The sequence below is a fragment of the Anabrus simplex genome, chromosome 1, assembly GCF_040414725.1.
Source record: "Anabrus simplex isolate iqAnaSimp1 chromosome 1, ASM4041472v1, whole genome shotgun sequence".
NCBI classification, from domain to species: domain Eukaryota; kingdom Metazoa; phylum Arthropoda; class Insecta; order Orthoptera; family Tettigoniidae; genus Anabrus; species Anabrus simplex.
The window spans coordinates 451,054,842-451,078,034 of record NC_090265.1 but is presented as its reverse complement, the minus strand read 5'-3'; positions in this window follow the sequence as shown (position 1 = coordinate 451,078,034).

The window sequence follows — 23,193 nt, the reverse complement described above, 5'->3', positions numbered from 1 at the left end:
TGTGCAGACATTCCTTTTGAGCTATTTATGGCTAAACGGTAAGTCGTATCACAAAACGGATGGCACAATGTCCCTTCAATTCGGAGTGATCTACAACTTTGGTCCTGTGACATTTTGTCGTATCTCTCTCCCTTATACGTTAAATGTGGCCGTATTTCTGGATTGTTCGTAAATTTGGTGATTTTTACAAGTAAATTTCAATGTTTGACACACTTATAAGAATGATAGGATGATCGCGCTAGGTGTGCACATTGGCACCGTTAAGGGACATATGTGTACCAAATTTCATGATTCTAGCTTATACATAAGTAGGCAAATTGTAATGTAAAATGTTAAAAATGCACCCAAATTTCACCCTATCCAATATTTGAACTCAATTTACCCCCTTAATATGGGAGATACGAGGATATGGTTTAGAAACAAAGATTTATAGCAATAAATGAGGCGTCTGATGGCGCAAACCGTTTCTTAATATCATAAACCGTTTAGGAGATATGAATCTCGAAGTGGAAGTCTGCACTTTTCAACGTGCTCATGCTTATCCGTCATCTATATATATAAAAGCAAGTCGGGCTGGAGCGATGTATATATAAATATTTAAAAATGAAAAAAGACGTGAATTAATGAGGCACTTCCAGAAATCTCAGAAATTTGAAACTTGGTACGAGGGAAACTAATGACCCCAAGATCCCTAGAAAAATCCGAAATTCTCAAAATTCCCTGAAGGGGGCACGCTGGGGGGGCTCAAAGTTTGGGCTCAGCATAAGAACACAGTCGTATAGTATATCCAAAACGATAACCTATAGGTTTCGTGGGCTTAAAAATTTTCGGGAATTTCCTCATTTTTATCCCCTATCCCCCCAAATCAAGATGGCGGCACAACCTGCCAGACGAGGTAGACAATTGAAATTTGGTGAATATATAGCTTTTGGTCCCTAACCGACGGGAAAATTCCAAGATGTTCAAATTTTTCACTTTTTACCCCCAAAGATATCGAAATATGGAGGCAATTTTAATGACTGTGCAGACATTCCTTTTGAGCTATTTTTTGGCTAAACGGTAAGTCGTATCACAAAACGGATGGCACAATGTCCCTTCAATTCGGAGTGATCTACAACCTTGGTCCTGTGACATTTTGTCGTATCTCTCTCCCTTATACGTTAAATGTGGCCGTATTTCTGGATTGTTCGTAAATTTGGTGATTTTTACAAGTAAATTTCAATGTTTGACACACTTATAAGAATGATAGGATGATCGCGCTAGGTGTGCACATTGGCACCGTTAAGGGACATATGTGTACCAAATTTCATGATTCTAGCTTATACATAAGTAGGCAAATTGTAATGTAAAATGATAAAAATGCACCCAAATTTCACCCTATCCAATATTTGAACTCAATTTACCCCCTTAATATGGGAGATACGAGGATATGGTTTAGAAACAAAGATTTAGAGCGATCAATGAGGCGTCTGATGGCGCAAACCGTTTCTTAATATCATAAACCGTTTAGGAGATATGAATCTCGAAGTGGAAGTCTGCACTTTTCAACGTGCTCATGCTTATCCGTCATCTATATATATAAAAGCAAGTCGGGCTGGAGCGATGTATATATAAATATTTAAAAATGAAAAAAGACGTGAATTAATGAGGCACTTCCAGAAATCTCAGAAATTTGAAACTTGGTACGAGGGAAACTGATGACCCCAAGATCCCTAGAAAAATCCGAAATTCTCAAAATTCCCTGAAGGGGGCACGCTGGGGAGGCTCAAATTTTGGGCTCAGCATAAGAACACAGTCGTATAGTATATCCAAAACGATAACCTATAGGTTTCGTGGGCTTAAAAATTTTCGGGAATTTCCTCATTTTTATCCCCTATCCCCCCAAATCAAGATGGCGGCACAACCTGCCAGACGAGGTAGACAATTGAAATTTGGTGAATATATAGCTTTTGGTCCCTAACCGACGGGAAAATTCCAAGATGTTCAAATTTTTCACTTTTTACCCCCAAAGATATCGAAATATGGAGGCCATTTTAATGACTGTGCAGACATTCCTTTTGAGCTATTTTTTGGCTAAACGGTAAGTCGTATCACAAAACGGATGGCACAATGTCCCTTCAATTCGGAGTGATCTACAACTTTGGTCCTGTGATATTTTGTCGTATCTCTCTCCCTTATACGTTAAATGTGGCCGTATTTCTGGATTGTTCGTAAATTTGGTGATTTTTACAAGTAAATTTCAATGTTTGACACACTTATAAGAATGATAGGATGATCGCGCTAGGTGTGCACATTGGCACCGTTAAGGGACATATGTGTACCAAATTTCATGATTCTAGCTTATGCATAAGTAGGCAAATTGTAATGTAAAATGTTAAAAATGCACCCAAATTTCACCCTATCCAATATTTGAACTCAATTTACCCCCTTAATATGGGAGATACAAGGATATGGTTTAGCAACAAAGATTTAGAGCAATAAATGAGGCGTCTGATGGCGCAAACCGTTTCTTAATATCATAAACCGTTTAGGAGATATCAATCTCGAAGTGGAAGTCTGCACTTTTCAACGTGCTCATGCTTATCCGTCATCTATATATTGAACCATTCTGTTCATTGAAGCAATTGTATTAATTTGAGTATTGGATATTGGAATCATACTAGGCCACCCACGAAGCCGATGTCTTACAGTATATGTCATAAAGGGGTCCAGAAGAATCGTTCTTATGTGAAGTGAGCGCGAGCGTCATTATGAGAAATCTCCAGAACTCATTAAAAGAAGTTATGTCCCAAGCCAAGCCTCTTGATGAAGTTTGGGGACGCTTTCCAGTTCGCGGCTAAACTTATTCTAGGAGGGAAGAATGAAATAAATTAATATCTTTAGTTACAGAAGAGTTGCATTGGATTGGAGACAAAAATTGCAACCTGTATTATTTCCGCTTTAGTTTGATAGGCATTAGGGCTGCATTAATTAATGCATTCGCTAATTTGAGCCCATGATATAATTAATGCGGGAAAGTTTCCCGGGCACGCTAAGATTGCACGCAGCCAAGCGGCTTGATGACGCGACCCGGAATTATAAATTAAGGCCGCCAGGGCTTATCAGAGTCATTCTTGGACCGAGAGGCTGTGGGAACGAGTCGTCATACTGCGTGTTGGTGCTGAGAACGACGCTTTGTCTTCAAGCTACATCGACTGCCTGTACTGCTATTTCTGCAAAGATGTAAGTAATCAACTTGAATATTCAGAGGAATTGAAGATTTTCCCTGTGAGATTTATGCTATGGGGAGATGAGGTACTGCTTACATGAGACTAATGAACTAGTAGCTCCCTATTTCTGTGAGGTCAAGGGTTGCAGACGGAATGCTAGAATTATTATTGGCTCAGGTTAGGAATTCTAAAACTATATGTTGTCCATGTGATAGGGTGATAGAACAGTGACGGAGAGTAGTAAAGAAACTCTTGTGTACCAGGTTAAAACTCTGAACGAGACTTGGTCAGTGTGACGTGTGAGACACGCTAACAGTGAAGACAGGCATCGAGTTTGGACAGTCTGTAATATATGAATTTATTTTCAGTTACCCCAGCATCAAGTCAGAACGAGGGTTTGACAGCATCATTGCACAGAAGCCACAACCAGGAGCTGAAGCCAACACAACAACGGGCATCGATCCAGGAACGTTGGGAGCACCTGACCAGCACAACATCGAAGAGGACACCTTCCGACTACAGAGGGAGCTGTACGAAGACGCTACACCAGCAAGAATGTCTCCAAGTGGTCAACAGTATCTGATGCAAGCCCGGCAGTCTATCAGAATGTGGTAGATCCAGTGGTCCACAGGGATGGCCGCTCCGCTATGTTCTCAAATTTAAGGTCAGAGCTTTCCAATTCTGTTTCAAGCATGTCATTTAAATTTAGATAGGAATATGGGGGCCGTCAGTCAACTAATTTGTGGTAATAGGAGAAGTTCCCTTGTAATATAGAGCTAGGCCTCAAACTCGAACCCCGTACTTTAAGGTAGATGTTATTTGTAAAGTCCTTGTTAGTGAAGTTATGGTTCATTGTAATTGCGTTATTTTATTGTACGTGTTTTTGTAAGGGTCTGATTGAACTCATTTGGGCATAGGAGGTTAGTCTACAGATAGGTACTTTTATGAGATCCCATTCAGGCATTTGTTTCTGCAGACGTAGAAGTGTATAGTTATGACCAGATGGTGACCAAGTCGTGACCAGGAATTCACCCAGATTCACTGATAGTGTGCGCGAGTCCAATATTTAAGAGGTTTGAGCCCATAAGAGGCAGAAGTAGAATTTGCAGTTGGTATGAGAGAGCCCAACCATTGAGAGTTTATTGAAGATATTTTGGAAATGCCTAGTATGGCAATGTGACGATCGCTTAATGATTAGTGTTTTGTAGCACCAGGATTTAGCCCATGAGAGGCATTAGTAAGATGAGCGAGATTGCTGAAGGTATGGAGACGAGGGCAGATAGCCCAGGTATATTTAAATGATGGCTTTAACAGCTGACTACGTGAAATGTACTTTTGAAAGGCAAGACTTTAGCCTGTCTCCTCGGTGGAGCTCATAAATTAGGGGGACTGCTGCAAGTGGAGGGGTGAGAATGGAGGTCATTGAGCTTGACGTCACAGGCTGGTGTGTTGGTCGTCTGCAGTATTTCAAGTATGCTAGGAGGGGAAGAAACGACCTTCTTGTTTTGAAAGCAGAGAGAGAGATTTGTTTTATGTCCCATTTGTTTTACGTAATATTTTAACACTGGCCCGTTTTATACTGACACCCTTGTATGTGTTGATTGGATTCTTTCATTTTGTTTGCATAGGTATCTTGGACACCTTACCTGTCATAGGACTAGGGTTCGTGACCAAGTCAGGTCATGGTAAATTTTGTGGTGATTTTGTTAGCACCGGGGTTCGACGGCGCGAGGCATTGTAAATTTTTATGGGAATCATTGTTTTTGTGTAATTAAGCAGATATCCATCTCCAAAACTTCGTTACTTACACCATTGTAACATGCTTGTTGCAGCTCACGAGTTATTGTGAAGGCAGTGAACTGATAGTCATCGGCTCAGCGTCATTTTCCCATCTCATATTGAAATGATCTTTTATTTGTAAATAATTCAATTTTATGTAATAAATCCCTATTTGTTAAACTTGGAATGCAGCGGTGTTTTCTGTTAGATATTTTATTTTTTTAATTTAGTCGAATTCTTACCTGAGTAGGCACATGTCCTAGTGTTTTATCTTTATGTTGCCCCGTTATACCCATGTTATCCCTGAGAAGAGCGTTCTACCGGCTGATTGAAGAGGACAGTGTTCAGGTAAGACTATGTGCACCAGCTCACGTCTGTGAGAGTTTGTTCACTACTGTACTCTAGGTTCGAGACCGGCCTTCGCCTGGACGGAACTTTATAGTGCAGTAGGGCACAATATATAAAAGCAAGTCGGGCTGGAGCGATGTATATATAAATATTTAAAAATGAAAAAAGACGTGAATTAATGAGGCACTTCCAGAAATCTCAGAAATTTGAAACTTGGTACGAGGGAAACTGATGACCCCAAGATCCCTAGAAAAATCCGAAATTCTCAAAATTCCCTGAAGGGGGCACGCTGGGGAGGCTCAAATTTTGGGCTCAGCATAAGAACACAGTCGTATAGTATATCCAAAACGATAACCTATAGGTTTCGTGGGCTTAAAAATTTTCGGGAATTTCCTCATTTTTATCCCCTATCCCCCCAAATCAAGATGGCGGCACAACCTGCCAGACGAGGTAGACAATTGAAATTTGGTGAATATATAGCTTTTGGTCCCTAACCGACGGGAAAATTCCAAGATGTTCAAATTTTTCACTTTTTACCCCCAAAGATATCGAAATATGGAGGCAATTTTAATGACTGTGCAGACATTCCTTTTGAGCTATTTATGGCTAAACGGTAAGTCGTATCACAAAACGGATGGCACAATGTCCCTTCAATTCGGAGTGATCTACAACTTTGGTCCTGTGACATTTTGTCGTATCTCTCTCCCTTATACGTTAAATGTGGCCGTATTTCTGGATTGTTCGTAAATTTGGTGATTTTTACAAGTAAATTTCAATGTTTGACACACTTATAAGAATGATAGGATGATCGCGCTAGGTGTGCACATTGGCACCGTTAAGGGACATATGTGTACCAAATTTCATGATTCTAGCTTATACATAAGTAGGCAAATTGTAATGTAAAATGTTAAAAATGCACCCAAATTTCACCCTATCCAATATTTGAACTCAATTTACCCCCTTAATATGGGAGATACGAGGATATGGTTTAGAAACAAAGATTTATAGCAATAAATGAGGCGTCTGATGGCGCAAACCGTTTCTTAATATCATAAACCGTTTAGGAGATATGAATCTCGAAGTGGAAGTCTGCACTTTTCAACGTGCTCATGCTTATCCGTCATCTATATATATAAAAGCAAGTCGGGCTGGAGCGATGTATATATAAATATTTAAAAATGAAAAAAGACGTGAATTAATGAGGCACTTCCAGAAATCTCAGAAATTTGAAACTTGGTACGAGGGAAACTAATGACCCCAAGATCCCTAGAAAAATCCGAAATTCTCAAAATTCCCTGAAGGGGGCACGCTGGGGGGGCTCAAAGTTTGGGCTCAGCATAAGAACACAGTCGTATAGTATATCCAAAACGATAACCTATAGGTTTCGTGGGCTTAAAAATTTTCGGGAATTTCCTCATTTTTATCCCCTATCCCCCCAAATCAAGATGGCGGCACAACCTGCCAGACGAGGTAGACAATTGAAATTTGGTGAATATATAGCTTTTGGTCCCTAACCGACGGGAAAATTCCAAGATGTTCAAATTTTTCACTTTTTACCCCCAAAGATATCGAAATATGGAGGCAATTTTAATGACTGTGCAGACATTCCTTTTGAGCTATTTTTTGGCTAAACGGTAAGTCGTATCACAAAACGGATGGCACAATGTCCCTTCAATTCGGAGTGATCTACAACCTTGGTCCTGTGACATTTTGTCGTATCTCTCTCCCTTATACGTTAAATGTGGCCGTATTTCTGGATTGTTCGTAAATTTGGTGATTTTTACAAGTAAATTTCAATGTTTGACACACTTATAAGAATGATAGGATGATCGCGCTAGGTGTGCACATTGGCACCGTTAAGGGACATATGTGTACCAAATTTCATGATTCTAGCTTATACATAAGTAGGCAAATTGTAATGTAAAATGTTAAAAATGCACCCAAATTTCACCCTATCCAATATTTGAACTCAATTTACCCCCTTAATATGGGAGATACAAGGATATGGTTTAGCAACAAAGATTTAGAGCAATAAATGAGGCGTCTGATGGCGCAAACCGTTTCTTAATATCATAAACCGTTTAGGAGATATCAATCTCGAAGTGGAAGTCTGCACTTTTCAACGTGCTCATGCTTATCCGTCATCTATATATTGAACCATTCTGTTCATTGAAGCAATTGTATTAATTTGAGTATTGGATATTGGAATCATACTAGGCCACCCACGAAGCCGATGTCTTACAGTATATGTCATAAAGGGGTCCAGAAGAAGCGTTCTTATGTGAAGTGAGCGCGAGCGTCATTATGAGAAATCTCCAGAACTCATTAAAAGAAGTTATGTCCCAAGCCAAGCCTCTTGATGAAGTTTGGGGACGCTTTCCAGTTCGCGGCTAAACTTATTCTAGGAGGGAAGAATGAAATAAATTAATATCTTTAGTTACAGAAGAGTTGCATTGGATTGGAGACAAAAATTGCAACCTGTATTATTTCCGCTTTAGTTTGATAGGCATTAGGGCTGCATTAATTAATGCATTCGCTAATTTGAGCCCATGATATAATTAATGCGGGAAAGTTTCCCGGGCACGCTAAGATTGCACGCAGCCAAGCGGCTTGATGACGCGTCCCGGAATTATAAATTAAGGCCGCCAGGGCATATCAGAGTCATTCTTGGACCGAGAGGCTGTGGGAACGAGTCGTCATACTGCGTGTTGGTGCTGAGAACGACGCTTTGTCTTCAAGCTACATCGACTGCCTGTACTGCTATTTCTGCAAAGATGTAAGTAATCAACTTGAATATTCAGAGGAATTGAAGATTTTCCCTGTGAGATTTATGCTATGGGGAGATGAGGTACTGCTTACATGAGACTAATGAACTAGTAGCTCCCTATTTCTGTGAGGTCAAGGGTTGCAGACGGAATGCTAGAATTATTATTGGCTCAGGTTAGGAATTCTAAAACTATATGTTGTCCATGTGATAGGGTGATAGAACAGTGACGGAGAGTAGTAAAGAAACTCTTGTGTACCAGGTTAAAACTCTGAACGAGACTTGGTCAGTGTGACGTGTGAGACACGCTAACAGTGAAGACAGGCATCGAGTTTGGACAGTCTGTAATATATGAATTTATTTTCAGTTACCCCAGCATCAAGTCAGAACGAGGGTTTGACAGCATCATTGCACAGAAGCCACAACCAGGAGCTGAAGCCAACACAACAACGGGCATCGATCCAGGAACGTTGGGAGCACCTGACCAGCACAACATCGAAGAGGACACCTTCCGACTACAGAGGGAGCTGTACGAAGACGCTACACCAGCAAGAATGTCTCCAAGTGGTCAACAGTATCTGATGCAAGCCCGGCAGTCTATCAGAATGTGGTAGATCCAGTGGTCCACAGGGATGGCCGCTCCGCTATGTTCTCAAATTTAAGGTCAGAGCTTTCCAATTCTGTTTCAAGCATGTCATTTAAATTTAGATAGGAATATGGGGGCCGTCAGTCAACTAATTTGTGGTAATAGGAGAAGTTCCCTTGTAATATAGAGCTAGGCCTCAAACTCGAACCCCGTACTTTAAGGTAGATGTTATTTGTAAAGTCCTTGTTAGTGAAGTTATGGTTCATTGTAATTGCGTTATTTTATTGTACGTGTTTTTGTAAGGGTCTGATTGAACTCATTTGGGCATAGGAGGTTAGTCTACAGATAGGTACTTTTATGAGATCCCATTCAGGCATTTGTTTCTGCAGACGTAGAAGTGTATAGTTATGACCAGATGGTGACCAAGTCGTGACCAGGAATTCACCCAGATTCACTGATAGTGTGCGCGAGTCCAATATTTAAGAGGTTTGAGCCCATAAGAGGCAGAAGTAGAATTTGCAGTTGGTATGAGAGAGCCCAACCATTGAGAGTTTATTGAAGATATTTTGGAAATGCCTAGTATGGCAATGTGACGATCGCTTAATGATTAGTGTTTTGTAGCACCAGGATTTAGCCCATGAGAGGCATTAGTAAGATGAGCGAGATTGCTGAAGGTATGGAGACGAGGGCAGATAGCCCAGGTATATTTAAATGATGGCTTTAACAGCTGACTACGTGAAATGTACTTTTGAAAGGCAAGACTTTAGCCTGTCTCCTCGGTGGAGCTCATAAATTAGGGGGACTGCTGCAAGTGGAGGGGTGAGAATGGAGGTCATTGAGCTTGACGTCACAGGCTGGTGTGTTGGTCGTCTGCAGTATTTCAAGTATGCTAGGAAGGGAAGAAACGACCTTCTTGTTTTGAAAGCAGAGAGAGAGATTTGTTTTATGTCCCATTTGTTTTACGTAATATTTTAACACTGGCCCGTTTTATACTGACACCCTTGTATGTGTTGATTGGATTCTTTCATTTTGTTTGCATAGGTATCTTGGACACCTTACCTGTCATAGGACTAGGGTTCGTGACCAAGTCAGGTCATGGTAAATTTTGTGGTGATTTTGTAAGCACCGGGGTTCGACGGCGCGAGGCATTGTAAATTTTTATGGGAATCATTGTTTTTGTGTAATTAAGCAGATATCCATCTCCAAAACTTCGTTACTTACACCATTGTAACATGCTTGTTGCAGCTCACGAGTTATTGTGAAGGCAGTGAACTGATAGTCATCGGCTCAGCGTCATTTTCCCATCTCATATTGAAATGATCTTTTATTTGTAAATAATTCAATTTTATGTAATAAATCCCTATTTGTTAAACTTGGAATGCAGCGGTGTTTTCTGTTAGATATTTTATTTTTTTAATTTAGTCGAATTCTTACCTGAGTAGGCACATGTCCTAGTGTTTTATCTTTATGTTGCCCCGTTATACCCATGTTATCCCTGAGAAGAGCGTTCTACCGGCTGATTGAAGAGGACAGTGTTCAGGTAAGACTATGTGCACCAGCTCACGTCTGTGAGAGTTTGTTCACTACTGTACTCTAGGTTCGAGACCGGCCTTCGCCTGGACGGAACTTTATAGTGCAGTAGGGCACAATATATAAAAGCAAGTCGGGCTGGAGCGATGTATATATAAATATTTAAAAATGAAAAAAGACGTGAATTAATGAGGCACTTCCAGAAATCTCAGAAATTTGAAACTTGGTACGAGGGAAACTGATGACCCCAAGATCCCTAGAAAAATCCGAAATTCTCAAAATTCCCTGAAGGGGGCACGCTGGGGAGGCTCAAATTTTGGGCTCAGCATAGGAACACAGTCGTATAGTATATCCAAAACGATAACCTATAGGTTTCGTGGGCTTAAAAATTTTCGGGAATTTCCTCATTTTTATCCCCTATCCCCCCAAATCAAGATGGCGGCACAACCTGCCAGACGAGGTAGACAATTTAAATTTGGTGAATATATAGCTTTTGGTCCCTAACCGACGGGAAAATTCCAAGATGTTCAAATTTTTCACTTTTTACCCCCAAAGATATCGAAATATGGAGGCAATTTTAATGACTGTGCAGACATTCCTTTTGAGCTATTTTTTGGCTAAACGGTAAGTCGTATCACAAAACGGATGGCACAATGTCCCTTCAATTCGGAGTGATCTACAACTTTGGTCCTGTGACATTTTGTCGTATCTCTCTCCCTTATACGTTAAATGTGGCCGTATTTCTGGATTGTTCGTAAATTTGGTGATTTTTACAAGTAAATTTCAATGTTTGACACACTTATAAGAATGATAGGATGATCGCGCTAGGTGTGCACATTGGCACCGTTAAGGGACATATGTGTACCAAATTTCATGATTCTAGCTTATACATAAGTAGGCTAATTGTAATGTAAAATGTTAAAAATGCACCCAAATTTCACCCTATCCAATATTTGAACTCAATTTACCCCCTTAATATGGGAGATACGAGGATATGGTTTAGAAACAAAGATTTATAGCAATAAATGAGGCGTCTGATGGCGCAAACCGTTTCTTAATATCATAAACCGTTTAGGAGATATGAATCTCGAAGTGGAAGTCTGCACTTTTCAACGTGCTCATGCTTATCCGTCATCTATATATATAAAAGCAAGTCGGGCTGGAGCGATGTATATATAAATATTTAAAAATGAAAAAAGACGTGAATTAATGAGGCACTTCCAGAAATCTCAGAAATTTGAAACTTGGTACGAGGGAAACTGATGACCCCAAGATCCCTAGAAAAATCCGAAATTCTCAAAATTCCCTGAAGGGGGCACGCTGGGGAGGCTCAAATTTTGGGCTCAGCATAAGAACACAGTCGTATAGTATATCCAAAACGATAACCTATAGGTTTCGTGGGCTTAAAAATTTTCGGGAATTTCCTCATTTTTATCCCCTATCCCCCCAAATCAAGATGGCGGCACAACCTGCCAGACGAGGTAGACAATTGAAATTTGGTGAATATATAGCTTTTGGTCCCTAACCGACGGGAAAATTCCAAGATGTTCAAATTTTTCACTTTTTACCCCCAAAGATATCGAAATATGGAGGCAATTTTAATGACTGTGCAGACATTCCTTTTGAGCTATTTTTTGGCTAAACGGTAAGTCGTATCACAAAACGGATGGCACAATGTCCCTTCAATTCGGAGTGATCTACAACTTTGGTCCTGTGACATTTTGTCGTATCTCTCTCCCTTATACGTTAAATGTGGCCGTATTTCTGGATTGTTCGTAAATTTGGTGATTTTTACAAGTAAATTTCAATGTTTGACACACTTATAATAATGATTGGATGATCGCGCTAGGTGTGCACATTGGCACCGTTAAGGGACATATGTGTACCAAATTTCATGATTCTAGCTTATACATAAGTAGGCAAATTGTAATGTAAAATGTTAAAAATGCACCCAAATTTCACCCTATCCAATATTTGAACTCAATTTACCCCCTTAATATGGGAGATACGAGGATATGGTTTAGAAACAAAGATTTATAGCAATAAATGAGGCGTCTGATGGCGCAAACCGTTTCTTAATATCATAAACCGTTTAGGAGATATCAATCTCGAAGTGGAAGTCTGCACTTTTCAACGTGCTCATGCTTATCCGTCATCTATATATATAAAAGCAAGTCGGGCTGGAGCGATGTATATATAAATATTTAAAAATGAAAAAAGACGTGAATTAATGAGGCACTTCCAGAAATCTCAGAAATTTGAAACTTGGTACGAGGGAAACTGATGACCCCAAGATCCCTAGAAAAATCCGAAATTCTCAAAATTCCCTGAAGGGGGCACGCTGGGGAGGCTCAAATTTTGGGCTCAGCATAAGAACACAGTCGTATAGTATATCCAAAACGATAACCTATAGGTTTCGTGGGCTTAAAAATTTTCGGGAATTTCCTCATTTTTATCCCCTATCCCCCCAAATCAAGATGGCGGCACAACCTGCCAGACGAGGTAGACAATTGAAATTTGGTGAATATATAGCTTTTGGTCCCTAACCGACGGGAAAATTCCAAGATGTTCAAATTTTTCACTTTTTACCCCCAAAGATATCGAAATATGGAGGCAATTTTAATGACTGTGCAGACATTCCTTTTGAGCTATTTTTTGGCTAAACGGTAAGTCGTATCACAAAACGGATGGCACAATGTCCCTTCAATTCGGAGTGATCTACAACCTTGGTCCTGTGACATTTTGTCGTATCTCTCTCCCTTATACGTTAAATGTGGCCGTATTTCTGGATTGTTCGTAAATTTGGTGATTTTTACAAGTAAATTTCAATGTTTGACACACTTATAAGAATGATAGGATGATCGCGCTAGGTGTGCACATTGGCACCGTTAAGGGACATATGTGTACCAAATTTCATGATTCTAGCTTATACATAAGTAGGCAAATTGTAATGTAAAATGTTAAAAATGCACCCAAATTTCACCCTATCCAATATTTGAACTCAATTTACCCCCTTAATATGGGAGATACGAGGATATGGTTTAGAAACAAAGATTTATAGCAATAAATGAGGCGTCTGATGGCGCAAACCGTTTCTTAATATCATAAACCGTTTAGGAGATATGAATCTCGAAGTGGAAGTCTGCACTTTTCAACGTGCTCATGCTTATCCGTCATCTATATATATAAAAGCAAGTCGGGCTGGAGCGATGTATATATAAATATTTAAAAATGAAAAAAGACGTGAATTAATGAGGCACTTCCAGAAATCTCAGAAATTTGAAACTTGGTACGAGGGAAACTAATGACCCCAAGATCCCTAGAAAAATCCGAAATTCTCAAAATTCCCTGAAGGGGGCACGCTGGGGGGGCTCAAAGTTTGGGCTCAGCATAAGAACACAGTCGTATAGTATATCCAAAACGATAACCTATAGGTTTCGTGGGCTTAAAAATTTTCGGGAATTTCCTCATTTTTATCCCCTATCCCCCCAAATCAAGATGGCGGCACAACCTGCCAGACGAGGTAGACAATTGAAATTTGGTGAATATATAGCTTTTGGTCCCTAACCGACGGGAAAATTCCAAGATGTTCAAATTTTTCACTTTTTACCCCCAAAGATATCGAAATATGGAGGCAATTTTAATGACTGTGCAGACATTCCTTTTGAGCTATTTTTTGGCTAAACGGTAAGTCGTATCACAAAACGGATGGCACAATGTCCCTTCAATTCGGAGTGATCTACAACCTTGGTCCTGTGACATTTTGTCGTATCTCTCTCCCTTATACGTTAAATGTGGCCGTATTTCTGGATTGTTCGTAAATTTGGTGATTTTTACAAGTAAATTTCAATGTTTGACACACTTATAAGAATGATAGGATGATCGCGCTAGGTGTGCACATTGGCACCGTTAAGGGACATATGTGTACCAAATTTCATGATTCTAGCTTATACATAAGTAGGCAAATTGTAATGTAAAATGTTAAAAATGCACCCAAATTTCACCCTATCCTATATTTGAACTCAATTTACCCCCTTAATATGGGAGATACGAGGATATGGTTTAGAAACAAAGATTTAGAGCGATAAATGAGGCGTCTGATGGCGCAAACCGTTTCTTAATATCATAAACCGTTTAGGAGATATCAATCTCGAAGTGGAAGTCTGCACTTTTCAACGTGCCCATGCTTATCCGTCATATATATATAAATAAAATCGTAACGACCGTGTGTCTGTACATTGATTATTTTGGCGAAATTTCCGTACAGTTATCCGCTTCAGGTGTAATAATGACCATCTGCATCATTTTTAGCTTTGGTGTCTGTTTGTCTGTTTGTTTGTCTGTTTGTCTGTTTGTCTGTCCTTCTATAACTTGAAAACTACTGGATATATTTCCCCCAAACTTCATATTTAGAATCCACCTGTCCTTGGGTAGGTTTTAGCGCAAAAAATAAAATCGTAACGACCGTTTGTCTGTACATTGATTATTTTGGCGAAATTTCCGTACAGTTATCCGTTTCAGGTGTAATAATGACCATCTGCATCATTTTTGGCTTTGGTGTCTGTCTGTTTGTTTGTCTTTTTGTCTCTTTGTCTGTTTGTCTGTTTGTCTGTTTGTCTGTCCTTCTATAATTTGAAAACTACTAAATATATATTTCCACCAAACTTCATATTTAGTATCCACCTGTCCTTGGGTAGGTTTTAGCGCAAATATCGTTTCTAAATCCCTGAACTGAGTGGGGATTTTTACGAAACCGAAACCGTGATTTTGCACTCCCTCAAAGTATACACAACCGAACTTAATGGAAATCAACCTGCCTTAATGAAAATTAATTTCTAAACCTTTTTTTCTCATGTGCATCATTTCGATAACAGGATTTAGTAAGGGAGATATCATTAACGGACCGTTTTTCGGTACAAATCCCAGCGGACTTAACGCAAGAGCGGGTGCGTGTAAAGCGTACTTCTTACAACTTGAAAACTAACAAGATATTTGAACCAAACTTTATATATAGCATCCATCTGTCCGAGGGTGGGTTTCCTTGGTGTCTGTTAGTTAGTTTGTTTGTTTGTTGGTCTGTTTGTCTTTCTCGAACTTGAAAACTACTGGATATATTTCCACCAAACTTCATATTTAGAATCCACCTGGCCTTTGGGGAGGTTTTAGGGCAAATATTGTTTCTAAATCCCTGAACTAATTGGGGGTTTATACGAAACCGAAACCGTGATTTTGCACTCCCTCAAAATACACACAACAAAACTTAATGGAAATCTACCTGCCTTAATGGAAATTAATTTCCAAACCTTTTCTTCTCATGTGCATCATTTCAATCACTTACAGGAAAGATAGTATGATCAAACTCTACACGAACATTAGCCCGCCCAGTACCCATATGTGAGCCAAATGCTATGTCACATAATTATCCGAAAAGTAATGCAATGTAAGATATTCTTACACAAATTTCAACCTATTCAACGTTTCTGATTCAATCTGACCCATGAATAGATTAGATGCGAGAAAATATCATAGGACCAGCAATTTAGATCGCTAAATACTGCTCCTTACGGTACGATCCTTTGTCGATATGACGTACCGTTTAGCAGCAGTTAATCTGTAAATGAAGGTCCGCAATATTGTAAACATTCATATACTTTCGGATGTCCATCTGTATATATTCATTGATGTCGATTTGTAGCGATCGAGAAAGGATGTGTCTGCTATTGTAATCAGTACTCCCTACACCGACTTTGACTGCTGGCAGTAGGAATGGGGTCCTTCTCCAACTCCTGCGTAACTGGCATTAGTAAGGAGGGCCTACCATTTTAATGAATAATTCACTTTTCGATTTGTCTTGCAGAAGGCAAGGGATCATGCAGTTTTGTTCGAAAGTCCCCTACTCTATTGTGTTTGGCTCTAGGCCAGGGTGCCCGCCATTATAAACAAATGTTCCAATCTAAAATTTGACTAGCGTTAGGCATAGTGGCCTGCTATTTTCATGGAAACTCACTAATTCTGTGTGACTGGCAGTAAGCTGGCTAGCAGCAGTAAAAAGGGACTGTCATTATAATGATAACTGCACAACTCAATTTTGACTGGTGGTAAGGAAGTTGCCTGGTATTATAATAAAAACTCCTCAACTGTAACCTGTCTGAAAGTAGGAAATGGGTCTGCCATTGTAACTAAAACTCCCCAAATCGATTGTGACCGCGCAGTAGGCATTGGGGCCTGCAATTATATTGTAAACTTGCCAACTCGATTGTGAATGGCAGTAAGCAAGTGAGCCTGGCGTTATCATCACAACTCTGTAACCCTCACTTTACATTGGAAACAACGTATGTGGACCTCCCCATGCTATTTCTCGGATAAGGCTAAGAGACATGCAATTTTAAAACAATCGCATTTGCTGCACGCACAGTATTTACGTCGATATCCGTATACAATGTAGAATACCGTAGCGAAGCACGGGTACATTTGCTAGTATTCTATAAAATATATTGATGTTGTATAAAAAGGGAATGTTGTATACTAATTTAAAAGAGATTGTATGTGTCATTTTCAGAGTTATACTAAGTTGTTAACAAATCAATTGTTCGAGTTCGAATCAAAAGCAATGTTTAGCAGTCAAAAGGGGCTAAATTGAGACCCATTCAACCACGCTCTGCTACCACTCGTTACGGAGTTATCCGTGGAAGGCAGAGGTGAAAGAAGGTGCGGGCTGGAATGGGTCTAACTACAAGTCTTTAAGGTGAATTTAAAATTTAATTAATTTAAAAAATAAAGGTTATTTTTTCAACAGATAACAACATTTAACAATTTTCACTAGGTGAAATAACAAAGAAAATCAGGTACAATGCAACTTTACAAAAGAAAGCCCAAGTTAAGGGGTCTTTACAAATTCTGGGCTACGAGCCCAAATTCGTCAATCCTTGAGAACGATGGTCGCTGAATTGTGAAGCTGATATGCACCGACGCAAATATGTCTTATGGCGACGGTGAGATAGGGAAGGCCTAGGAGTGGGAAGGAGGCGGTCGTGGCCTTAATTAAGTATCAGCCCCAGCATCTGCCTGGTGTGAAAATGGGAAACCACGGGACCATCTTCAGGCCTGCCGACAGTGGGGTTGGAACTCACTATCTCCCGGATGCAAGCTCACAGCTGCGCACCCCTAACCGTACGACCAACTCGTCCGGTGATAGAAAGTGAAAAGGGAAAAATAGCGTTCTTTTCTTTAACGCAACGTATTACGTATTCGAGTAAGCACAGCACTCTCAGATCATAATCCATTTGTCGGTAATGGATCTAACTTTGGAACCGATGGTAGCCTTCGTACTTATAAAATTGAAGTTAACAAAACACCTGTAATTGACAGGAAGACGTTCAGAACTTCGAGATCGATGCTTGACGGAATTGAGATAGTACCATTTCGTGTGAGAACTTGGTAACCAGCCTATAAGTGTTTCACTAAGGCGCATGTTGTGGGTGGATGTTTGGCCACTGCAGACCACCTGGGGGATGAGGGGGTGTAACAGATTGCAGCACATTTGTCGCTACAACCCCTAGCCCGTTAAAACTACCCCAGTGTTCGCTATTGTGACAACTGATGAATTGGACAGCCTGTTGGATACACAGCTCCTGTCTCTCCTTATTACTTCTAGAACTTGTTGCTTAACAAGCGCAACTATTATTGAGAAAGTATGAAACTGATGACGAATACAAGCGAGCTTGTAGTATTACAGTACCGGTCAAAAGTTTAGGACCACGTTAAAAAATCATGAAGTTCCATCTACAACCCAAAATTTTGCTACTAGACCTCTGTACATTTTTTCCTGAGCTCTCGCATCTAATATGATATACGTCGCCTGATTTCAGTGATTCATGCCAAGTAGTGTATAAGTTATACATTTTTAACTGTTGGAAGGTCATGCCAGAAAGTCAACATTTTTGGAAATATTATGTACTATATACTCTAATCGGCTTCAAGTATCACCAACAAGATTATTTTATAGACTTAGCAATAGTTGGGGGTCATTTTGGTATAAATAGAAAAATTCCGAAAAAATGCGGCACCGACTTTTGTGCTTTTATTTTTTTGTTTTAAATCAGCTCTAAAATGGTCAGTTTTTCCTTGTTCTTGTCATAGGTCTCAGTGTGAGCTATCGTCATCAGAAATGTGTTCTTGGATGCCATCCACAAAGTGCAAATGGAAGTATCAGGGCAGATAAGTTTCATGCCGATAGCTCGTCCTGAGACCTTAGGCCATACATGACAAAGGCAAAGAAAAATCAACCATTTTGGCCCTGGTTCAAAAAAATAAAACACGCAAATAAAGGTGCCGCATGTTTTTAGAAGTTTTATATTTATACTAAAATGGCCCCCACTTATCTCTAAGTCTACAAAAAAAATTTGGCGGTGATACTTGCAACCAATTAGAGTGTACAGTACATTATATAACCAAAATGTTTGATCTTTTGTTGTGACCGTCCAAGAGTTAAAATTCATAACTTCCACATTATTTCGACTAACTCAATGAAATCAGGCGACATATATCCTATTAGATGTGAGAGCTCAGAAAGAAAATTACAGATATCTCGTGGCACAATTTTAGGTTCTAGATGACATTTCGTGATTTCTTTACGTGGTTCTAGACTTCTGATCGGTACTGTATATAAGTATTGACATCGTGATTAAAGCCATGGGACCTTCAGTTTCACGTGGAATCCGAATCACAGAGGCATGACTGTTCTTTCAAAAATCCCAGTTGGTTTGGGTGTGATTCGAACTATGGAAGCTTTATTTAAAGTAAGCTTGTAAATTTACGTGACTATCGATATCATGATCATAGACACAAGGCAAACAGTCTTCATTTGAATCCGACGTACGGAGAGAGTAGTTTTCTTTCAAGAATCCCACTTGCATTGACCACGATTCGAACTGCCGCGCATTACTCAGAAGCTAGTGACGATGCACTTGGTTATCACGCTCTTAATGCTTAAAGACATCGCCTGTTAAAATTACATCTTTCAAATACATTTCTTAAACATTCTTTTCTAATATGAGAGGGAAATATTGGCCTACATACTCACCGAATAAAATCTTTTAACATCTTTAAATACCGGCTTTCGATTTATTCTGCAACTAGCGAATGTACCCGTGCTTCGCTACGGTATTCTACATTGTATTCGAATATCGAAGTAAATAGTGTACATGCAGTAAATAAGATAGTTTTAAAATTGCATGTCTCTTAGCGTTATCCGAGAAAGAGCATGGGGAGGTCCCCGTACGTTTCCAATGTAAAGTGTTTGTTACGGATTTGTGATATAACGGCAGGCTCACTTGCCTACTGGCATTCACAATCAGGTTGGGAAGTTTACATTATAATTGCAGGCCCCATTGCCTACTATGCGGACAGAATCGATTTGGGGAGTTTTCGTTAAAATGGCAGCCCCCCTTTCCTACCTCCAGACAGATTACAGTTTTTATTATAATGGCAGGCAATTACCCTACTATCACTCGAAATTGAGTTGTGCAGTTATCATTATAATGGCAGGCCCCTTTTCCTACTGCCAGCCAGCGTACTGCCAGTCACACCAAGTTGGTGAGTTTCCATCAAAATAGCAGGCCACTATGCCTAATGCCAGTCACATTTTAGATGAGTACATTTCTTTATAATGGCGGGCACCCTTGCCTACTGCCAAACACAATCGGGTAGGGGAGTTTTAAACAAAACTGCATGCTCACTTACCTTCTGCAAGTCAAATCGAGAAGGGAACTATTCATTACAATTGTAGGCCTTCCTTACTAATGACAGTTACACAGGAGTTGGAGAAGGAACCCTTTCCTACTGCCAGTCAAAGTCGGTGTGGGGAGTACTGATTACAATAGCAGACCGACCCTTTCTCGATCGCTAAATCGACATCAGTGAATATATATAGATCGACATACGAAAGTATATGCGTGTTTACAATATTGAAGACCTTCATTTACAGATTAACTGCTACTAAACGTACGTCATATCGACAAAGGATTATACCATAAGACACGCCGGATTTAGTGGCCTAAATGGCTGGTCCAATGATATGTCATCTATTCTTGGGTCAGATTTAGAAACGTGGAACAGGGTAAAGGTTTTGTAAGATCATCTCACATTACATTACTTTTCGGATAATAATGTGACAGCTACATACGTAGCATTTGGCTCACATATGGCTACTGAGTGGGCCAATTTTCGTGAAGAGTTTGATGATTCTGTATTTCATATAAGTAATTGAAAGTATGAATAATGCATGTGAAAATTCCAAATTGACTTAACATCGATTAATAGAGAAAAATCAAACGTAAAAGGGATACAGATACGGCATAAAGTCATAAGACCAAGGTTGTAGATCATTCCAAATTGAACGGAGATTGTGCAATCCGTTACGTGATAGGAATTTCCGAAGGTCTGCACCATCATTAAAATTGCCTGCATATTTCGATATTCTTCGGGGATAAAAAATGAAAAATTTAATGATATAGGATTTTTCATTCGTTACAGGCTAAAACGTATAATTTTGTCAAATTTCAATTATCTTCTTATTCTTCTGGCAGATTATGCCACAATGTGGATTTTGGGCGAGGCGGGTAAAAATTAGGACTTTCAGGAAATCAAAAATTATGGAGATTGTTATTATTACCCCTTAAACGGAAAGCTGTACGAAAATTTCGCCAAAATAGTCAGTGTAGAGGTACACAGTCGTTACGATTTGATTTATATAGATAAGGAATCTGCTCCATGTAAAACACCTTTTGGGCTATGTCCGCTGGACTTAACCTGCAAAAGTGACCATTCATGATATCTCCCTTATTAATCCTCCTGACGAAAAAATGCACATGAAAAAAAGGTTTAGAGGTGGAATTCCATCAGGTTTGGTCGATTTCCAGTCAGGTTGGTCTTGTTCTGTATATATTGTGGAAGAGTAAAATCACCATTTCGGTTCCTTATAAACCGCCAGTCCATTCCGGAACATGAAATGTTATTTACGTTTAAAACCTACCTTTGGACAGGTGGATGCTAAATATAAATTTTGTTTCGAATGTCTTCAGTAGTTTTCAAGTTGTAAGGAATACGCTTTACACGCACCCGCTCGTGAGTTAAGTCCGATGGGACTTGTACAGAAAAACGGTCCTTTAATGATATCTCCCTTATTGATCCTCGTATCGAAATGATGCACATGAGAAAAAAAGGTTTAGACATTAATTTCTACCAAGGTAGGTAGACTTCCATAAACTTTTGTTGTGTATATTTTTTGGAAGTGCAAAATCACTGTTTCGGTTTCGTATAAACCCCCAGTTAGTTCAGGGATTTAGAAACAATATTTGCCCTGAAACCTATCAAGGACAGGTGTATTCTAAATACGAATCTTGGCGGAAATGCATCCAGTAGTTTCTAGCATTCACGTACATACGGCGTAATTAAGGAAGAAAATAATACAGTTAAGAATGTTGAAACTAATAGAAAATGGATTATAACTGAGGACAGCCGGATAACGACAAATAAATAAATGCCGTGAGTTATGGATATAATAAAGCGCTAACAGAGGAGAAATTTAGGTTCAGTGATTCTTAGGTAAACAAATATGAAGATGACTAATGGTGTTATTACTTAATCTATTCGAGGGCGGTTATAACCTCCAACGATATTCCGCCAATATCCCGCAGATGAGCCGATTGATGCCTCTCTTGCCATCTACCCAAGGAACAACCACGAATTTAAAAGCATGATGAGGAAAATGGCAATACGTTACTTCCCTACTGGCATGCAGTCAGAGACGTTGCCATGGTAACCTGTAGGTTCGTTGTCGGTCTGTCGGTCACTAAATGCAGAGCATGATACCAGCAGAAAATTGTAAATTTCTCCGTCATGTGAAGAGTAAGGTAAATTATGAACATAACGAAAGTTGTTTATAATGAAGAGACGTTTCACGTACGGTAAACGAAGTTTACAGAAAATCAATAGTATAAGAGAAAATAGAGGAAAACCACTGTGGTTTTCCTATAAACACCCCGTCTATTCAAAGATTTTAAAATTATATGCATATCGGAACCTTTCCTGGGATGAGTATACTCTAAATATGAAGTTTGGCTGAGATCTATCCAGCCGTTTCGACGTGATGGTGGGAAAACCACTCTGGTTTTCCTATAAACCCCCCGTCTATTCAAGGATTTTAAAATGATATGCATATCTAAACCTTCCCCGGGATTAGTATACTCTAAATACAATGTTTGGTTGAGATCCATCCAGCCGTTTCGACGTGATGGTGGAAAAACCATTCTGATTTTCCTATAAACCCCCCATATATTCAAATATTTTAAAATGATATGCAGATGGAAAACTTCCCCGGGGTCAGTATCCTCTAAATATGAAGTTTGGTTGAGATCTATCCAGCCGTTTCGACGTGATGGTGGAAAAACCATTCTGGTTTTCCTATAAACCCCCTGTCTATTCAAGGATTTTAAAATGATATGCATATCAAAACCTTCTCCGGGATGAGTATACCCTAAATATGAAGTTTGGTTGAGATCTATCCAGCCGTTTCGACGTGATGGTGGAACAGACAAACAGACAGACAAACAGAAACAATTTTATTTATATAGATTTTTACACTCGTTCTTCACCCCCTTTCCATCCCCGCCCAAAGGAGTCCTATGAGTGCCTTACACAACAGTATATTTTTTTCCCAGATATTAAGTCTTATTTGTACCTATTTTGGTTGACAGCTATGCCCAAACGTACATGCATAATCTCACTGCTCTAGAATCCTGGAGCTGACGTTGCCATGGTTACGGCAGTTCATTTCTTTATCCGATTCCTAGAGCAGGGGTAGTGTGGTGCCAATATCTCCGTAACGGTTGGTTTTAGGGCCTTAAAACATGGTTTTCGGGCCCGTAGGGCTTACCGAGTTTTGTTCTTTGCGTCAAGAGGATTAAATTGAGCTTTGT